Source organism: Cupressus sempervirens, chromosome 4 (assembly GCF_028749045.1).
Source record: "Cupressus sempervirens isolate cs-2001-9-10 chromosome 4, ASM2874904v1, whole genome shotgun sequence".
Taxonomy (NCBI): Eukaryota; Viridiplantae; Streptophyta; class Pinopsida; order Cupressales; family Cupressaceae; genus Cupressus; species Cupressus sempervirens.
In genome coordinates this window covers 561375249-561382943 of record NC_143121.1, presented here as the reverse complement: position 1 = coordinate 561382943, position 7695 = coordinate 561375249, and the positions used below count along the sequence as shown (strand labels likewise).

The 7695-nt window shown below is 35.2% G+C and overlaps 1 protein-coding gene across 4 annotated transcripts in view; it reads left to right on the top strand.

The window, feature by feature from the left end:
* Positions 1-515: 515 nt before the first annotated feature.
* Positions 516-7695, top strand: part of LOC149562432 (uncharacterized) — a 138713-nt gene continuing 131533 nt past the window's right edge. For all 4 annotated transcript variants that reach the window (XR_016363941.1, XR_016363943.1, XR_016363942.1 and 1 more), the window contains exons 1-3: positions 516-582; positions 712-782; positions 3809-3893. The gene's annotated coding sequence lies outside the window, so the exon portion shown is untranslated. The remainder of the gene's footprint in view (positions 583-711; positions 783-3808; positions 3894-7695) is intronic.

The following is a 7695-nucleotide window of genomic DNA, read 5'->3' as shown; positions in this document are numbered from 1 at the left end:
CATATTCTGTTCCAATTCCAATTTCTAAATTGGCAACCAAACGCAGAATATGGATTTGAAAATTCATCTTCCGTGTCAACCAAACGGTCCAACTATTTTCCTAAAATACATAACCAAGTTTTCGAAAACCTGGTTATCAGATGATAACCTAGTTATGAGAGAAATTCATCTTCCCCAACCAAACGGGCCGTATAGATTTTGGTTAATTCTATTATCATTGATAATAAAAAGGTAGGCATATGTTGACATCTGTCCCCGCTACGCCCGCGCCGTGTTCCTAAATCTTTCTGTGCCTCTCCATTCTTCCCTTTATACTCATGCTTTAACGGGGTTTTGTATAATTTCGTTTACTTCACCTGTTTAACTCCGAAATCACTTTAATCTAACCTTCTCTTCATTTTCCCCGTCTCCTTGCGTGCAATCCTTTATCATACATGTTTCGCAAGTATCCATAATCCTAACAGAGCTCCCTTTTTCTCTCTTTGAATCTTCAATGGTCACTCCATCACACGTATTCGAAGTCTCATACTACGACACATACAGACACTGTGGGCAACGTTTATGGAATTCAGAAACAATAATGTTAGTCTCGTTTCTGGCATTTGTTCTAATTTTAAATAGCACTAACTGTCCTATGTCCTTTAATTCATGGACAAGTATAATTTCTTTGTTTACTTGCCGTAACACAAACGACTTTCTTTCCCTGCTCAGACAGCACATGTGGAATAGCAATTGTGGAGTTTTGGAAGCATCAATGACCAGTAAAACTAAAAAGCTTGGAGGTAAGTATATCTAGTGCATTGCAAGAAGCTCTTGGGTTTTTTTTAAGCATGTAACTTCCACATACCCAATCTGTATCTGCTTTTCTGCCAAAATATGTCTTTGTACAACTTGTTAAACCATTTGATGCTTTTAACATATTAATAGCTAACCGAGAATTTGTCTCTCAAGATAATTATATGCAGGGGAATTTCACTCCTTACTATGTTCATCACCTTGGAATTTACAGTCAGTATTGTATGATGCGGGAATTTATCATTTAACAAACTTCCCATTTGCAAATAGATTCATATCAAGCTGGCGAGATGACCTTTTTTATTTGTAAAGTACACAAAATATGCGGCCTGTCATTGCAAAGACATAGAAAGATGGATCAAATCATCGTTGGACTTGCTATACTATTTTCTGCAGAATCACCACTCAATTGATTACTCTTAGATGGCATGGATAAGAAAAATCAAAACAAATGCATTCAACTGAAAGAACCGCTTCATTGAAGTTTAGAAAGATTTCTTCATAGGAGACTTGCATCCTTATAAACATATTAGAAATAAGCAATTTTGAATTAAATTTATAACAAATAAATAGAAAACCTAGATGGAAGGCTAAAATGTGCGACAATTGATAGGGAAGAGTAGTTTTCTCATCTACCTAAGGTCAACGATGACATTTTGAATGCAGAAATTTTAAATGACCATGTTAGGAAAGGCCATAGTGAATAGCTATTTTCGTCTAAAAAATAGAGCTATTGCCAAAAGAAGCATATAGACTAGTTCCTTCATATTCCTAGAAGAACCTTGCAGCCAAGAATGTACATTTTTAAGAGTTTAATTACAACAATTACAATCAAATACATAGTGAAATGTTTGCATTGTGGAATCAGAGACTGTTACTTATTGTACAGGTTAGGTCTGTTGAGGAAGGATGATGATTGGAGAACAATGGATTGTTGTGTGTGAGAGAGAAGATAGTTGTTGAAGGAATGCTATTAATGTTCACTAATCCCTTTAATAGTTTTAAGAGAAGAGAGTAAAGAAAAGTTGATAAGGTATCAAGCACACCAGATGAAATTCCCAACACATTTTTCCCCTAAATTTCTAAACTTGTTCATCCTGCATGGATCCATTACTTATGCCACTCTTCATTCTTCTTTCCTTATTTCTATTCCATTCAATTAGGAGGCTAATGCTATGCACACTACCATTCAAATTATGCTAGACACTATAAAAATTTCAGACCTCCTCCTCAATCACATGGGCTCTCTCAAAGTGGTCGTTGTAGTTGAGAGCTAAGTCATAGGATATGCCAAATTTTATCCATGAAGTTCGCTAAGTTTTACCCTTTCCAAACTTCATCCGAATTTTATGATATTTAATATAACATTGTCATTTGTAATAATTTTTTTAATTTTAAAATAATATTAAGTTATTTAGTTTAATTATTTAACTGTGTCAAACTATTTTGACAATTTTTTAGATATATTACTTATATTTGAAAATAGATAAATTTATATAAGTTCTTGTTTTATGATTGACGAACTCGAATTCGAATTTGAACCTTGTGACTTAGGTTGAGAGGGTGATCATCTGTTGATTAAAAAAGGTGTGAAATAACTGGTTATGTTGCTAGCAGCCATGCTGTACTGGAAATTGACAAACACAGCTATGTTTTGTCTGTTATTATTTTATTTACATTATTTAATTTCAGATCCAGTTGGGTTGTCAGTTCTTCTATTGCAACTGTGCATTTTTGTTGTTCATTAGAGCAGACCGTGGCACATATCAATTTTGCTATTTCTAGCTTCCAATATTTCTTGTAAGTTTAGGGCTTGAGGAAGAGGTTACAACTTGTAAGATTTCATATCTTATGTTTGTTACCAGTTCCATGCACTGCATCTCTGCCATGATAACAGTTTCTTTCTTCCTATTTTCACAACATTTCATCATTATTAGTTTGTCATTTTTTTTTCTATTTTAATGTTAAAGCCCAGGTAATTGATTCCACTTGTTATTTAAATGGAATGCTTCAATGATTTAAACACTTGTTCCTTCTAAAACTTTCAACCTCTAATTAAATACTAGATTCAAATCATCTCACAATAGCTGCCCACTATTGAAGCTGAAGCACCAGGGTTTTGGCTATAAACTAAATAGATGTATAGGGTGTCAAAATAGGTCACTGATTATTTTTCTATGCACTAAAATTGTTTCATTTCAGATCTTAATCAAATACCACAAATATTAATAAAATTTAAAAAAATGCCTTTTTCCCTTAAGATTCTAAATGGTTAACTACTTCGTTCAAACTCTTGAAGGGTGGTCCCAGGCTATTACTCTTTTGTTACTTTGAAAGCACTAGAGATGGGATTTGTATGTTGGACATTTGAGATTGCTTGCTGAAATCGGATTGCAATTCTTCATTTAGTTTTATTGAGATCAATATTTGTAAATCATGGGTTTGAAGAGAAGAAACAATGGATATTCAAGATGGCCATATTATTTCTTGAAAAACATTGAGGAAGCCACAAGCAATATGTCATTTATCTATTCCAAAAATAGAATGACACACTATTTTATCTCTTCAATATTTGTAATGCTTTAAAAAAAAAAGTCAATAGGATCATACCAGTCCAAAAGTTTGTCCTGGCTTTTGAATGAGCATTCAATGATATTTTACAAAATCATTGCAAGGAGACATTGATTGCATGATATCTCTCATTTTTTTAGTTAAAGAGAAAGATGTTACTAATCACTTCATTCATTAACTAATCCTTCTTTGAGGTTGTTACTATAGAGATGACTGTTACATACTGTTGTTGGATAAACATTGACCAAAAATGATTATGGTTATTGCAATTTTTAAAGAAACTATTTTTTAAAAAAGTATTCCCATCAATGGGAGTTTTTAATCTTTCAATTTCCTTCCACACGTAAATGCTTAATTTTTTGTGAAAACATCATTCTTTTCTTTTCACCTCAAATTCACTGTGACATCACTATGCATTCTATTTATTGTATCACTTCTTCAGATTGTTGTGATTATAGGTAGTGGACTGTGGGACGGAGTATTTGGAGGCGGATATTGCCCTGCAGTTGCATTGGCTGGCAGAACAGGTCTTTTATAGCTATCCTCTCCACCTCCACAGTTTCATCCTTCTCATTTTCAGCAAACAGTTAGTTCCTTAATGATTTCTTCTGTCATGATTTTACTTCATATCTAATTTTTCTGGACAAATTGCATCAAATTTGTTCCTAACTCTAAGACTCATCTCCCTTGAAAATTTTTCAAACTGATTATGTTTGATAGATATAATCATATATATCTTCTACCAAATGAATAAAATTTTATATTTTCGCCAAGTGTACTGGAATTGAAATGCTGGTTGCCTAAAATACTTCTTCATTCTGAATTGGGTAGGCTCAAACACTTATAATCTATGTAGTAATGGGTAATTATTAGTTGGTATAATTGGGCTCTCTATTTTGTAGTTATTTTAGAGGCAGGGCAAGGGTTTAAACATAGTTTTGCATTATATGTATTTCTAGATGAGATTCGGTTTGACATTTTTTCTTTTGTAGCTAACTTGTCATTCTAATTTTCAAATCACAGTGTTTGTATTCATAAATAAATTGAAGTTTCTTACCTCATTTATGTATCATGTGAACTTTGATTTGTCTAAATGAAGCGTTCTTAAGCTTTCTCAAAGTTGGATCGGACTTAAGCAGACATGCAAAACATATCACTACAAATTATTTGAACACAGGCAAACCAATACAGCTAATAATCAAGAGAATCATCCAATGGAGCAACATATATGGGGATTCTAGGAGACCTTTAAGCCAGTAACATATTTATTTAGAAGGTCTATACACTGGCTAGGCCAAAACATGTGCATCAAGTTGTAGAATACAAGAGTCTTCATGTTAGATGAGACTTTTTGAGATACATTTTATTCTTATCAACTTTATTAGAGTATTTCAAGGTTACCTGAGGACCCATCCCTGGCCTAATTTCCCCTGTCCCAGTACTGGGGACGTTTCAGGGACTTGGCAATGGCATTCCCCTTCCCCCTCCCCCTTGATATTTAAAAATTTGACGGGGACATCTTGGAAACATGGGGACGTCACCTCCAAAAATGGGGGACTACTAAAAGTCCTGGGGACGGCCAGGGACACCGTAGCTATCCCCCAATTGTATTGGGGACAGCCGTCTGTCCCCAATGTTTTACACACACAAAAAAAAAAAGTCAATTTGTTTTGCCTTATGGGTGCTTGGTTTGTGGGCCTCACCTTCTTACATGCCCTAAAATTCTGAAAACATAGCTTATACTTGCATCTTCTCCATTTATTTTACATGCATAAAATTTTCAAGCTTTTTAACTTCTACTTTCTCAGTGACAACAGCAGCAAGGTTAAAATAAATACAAGAAGGTTAAAATACAAATGCAAAAAAAAATTTCTTGATAGTAGATTTGGAGATGTGACAAGAATTACAAATGACAATCAATTAAAACACGAAAAAACAAATGGCAATCAGAACATTAATCTCTTTATGCAATAATAGATCTGGCTTTTCAATCACATAAAATTAGCAGACCAAGATATTGGTCATCGCAGGTGCTCATGGGCCAGAATAGATTCTTTTGAAACCTGCCCGTTCAATACTTGCTGCTTCAAACATAAGTATTCTAATTTTTTCTGTCACTCTCTGCCTTCAGATGAATCTGATTCTGATGCAGAGTTGGCTGAATTGGTATAGGAACAGCAGTGTGCTTTGCTTTTATGTTTTTTGATTTTTATATTGAACATGAAACTTTATGGCAGCACTTAGCCTTTGGGCATTTTGGTTTTGTGTGTTAAACTTACAAATTTTTTCGTTATCACATGCATATATGATATTACCAATGAACAATGAATTCTGAATTTTGAATGCTAACTGTGTGTTGAAACAATGAAATGTTGTAAACTTGTATGTTAAGATTCTATGATATTTAAATGTGCATGCTTTATCAATATTTTCATATGAATGTCAAGTATATTTTCCAATTTCCCTATATATTTTTAAAATTTCCTTATATTTTATATAGCTGTCCCTTGTGGCGTCCTCTTGTGTCATGTCCCTTCCCAAATAAACCCTTGTAATAAAAATAAATAAATATAATAATAATAAACTAAATAAGATAATTGTAAGAATTTGCCTTAGGGCAAAATTCACCCAGGAACTAAGAACTCAAACACAAGCACAACTGTAGACCAGAAAGGAGTATGATCAAAATAACAATGTATTCAATTCAATATTCATATAAGAGTACACTAGGAGTGCTTGTACATAAAGGCCTTTGAGATGCATCTAAATGCCTAAGAATCAGCTACATGATAAGTCATACAACCAGGCACATGTCCACCAGATATGGGTTATCCTCCATTAAGCACAGAATTAAGTGCGATGATGAGAGAATAAGCCTACAAGGGTGTAACATGCAAATCAGTGTTGTAGACAACATGTGCAGAAAAGGGAGTGCGAATAACTGTGTTATCTACATGACAACTCAGTGAATGATGCAAACTCCAATGTTGTAGACACCATGTGCTGAAATAGAGTTGTGTACTTCTGTGTTGTCAACATGACAATTCAAAGAGGTACACAAACTCCTAAGTGTCTCACAAAATAAATAATAAAATAATGCAAAATAACAAAATAATGCATTAACCTGAGTAAACTTAAGTGTAAATAGTAAATACGTATTTACACCAACACCCCCCCTTAAGTGCAACTTAGGGGAATGTCCTTAAGCTTACGAAAACTAGGATGAAATGCAAGATGGGTCCCAGCTACTAGGTCATGTTAGGTACCCATTTACATAATGAAATAAAATCTCTCATAAGTGGAGAAAGAGGGAAAACTTCATGGGAAAAACCCTCTCTCAATAAGAGATGAAAAGGGATGCATGGAGGGATGGAGTAATCAAGACCCCCCCATTACGACATACATCGAGTATATACAATAGTGAAGAATGAGAAGAACAAGACCTCATAAGAGGAAAAAGTCCCCCCCATAAGAAAGAAGAGGAAGAGAGACAAGGTATTCCCCCCCAAATGAAGAATGTTGACTAGTGATTGTTGCTCCAAGGAAGAAGCTGGTCCATGAGTGCAGAATGATGTTCCACCCCTTTGGAAGAAACAATGACAAAGGTGCAATCCTGAAGATGTATGGTGGCCCTGAAACTTGCTCAAATGCCCTTGTGTCGATGCTGGTGGTCGCCCTTTCGAACTGTGCTGAAAAGAATGAATGCAGATCTGGCAAGGGTGTCTGTTGAACCTGTTCTAGTGAACCATTTGTCTCCTCAACTGATAAAGAGACCTCCGACAACTGTTGTTCATAAGGATCCACAATCACGTCAACTTGTGAAGATCGATCATGTAGAGAATGGACATGAGGGTCAGAGGGAGTCCTCGCAACAACTGTAGAAGGATCATCTTCATCAAAGAGAAGATGTAAATCATCAAGGTTGTCTCCCAAATTTGCGGTGTGTGACTCCACGAACAAACCTGCAATGTCTGCCATGTAGTCATCAATTGAAGTTGGAAGATAATGTGTACCCTGCTATGTTGGACCTATCATTGTGGCAATATAAGCATGTGGATCTATACTGATGATGTGACCTCTCGCTACAATTGTCGATAGAAGCCCACGTGTCTGAATCTGTTGAAGCACTATCATTGGTGTCACTATCAGTTTCCACAGTATATGAAGTGCGGAGAGGATTAGAGGATAAGCTGGGTGAACTTTCCTCAAAGTGAACATCCTTCTCCACAAAGATCTCATGAGTCTCTAGATCCATAAGTCTGTAAGCCTTCACATTGTCTTCATATCCTATGAAAGTACAAGGCCTAGGTGCCGATGCCTTGCATCCCC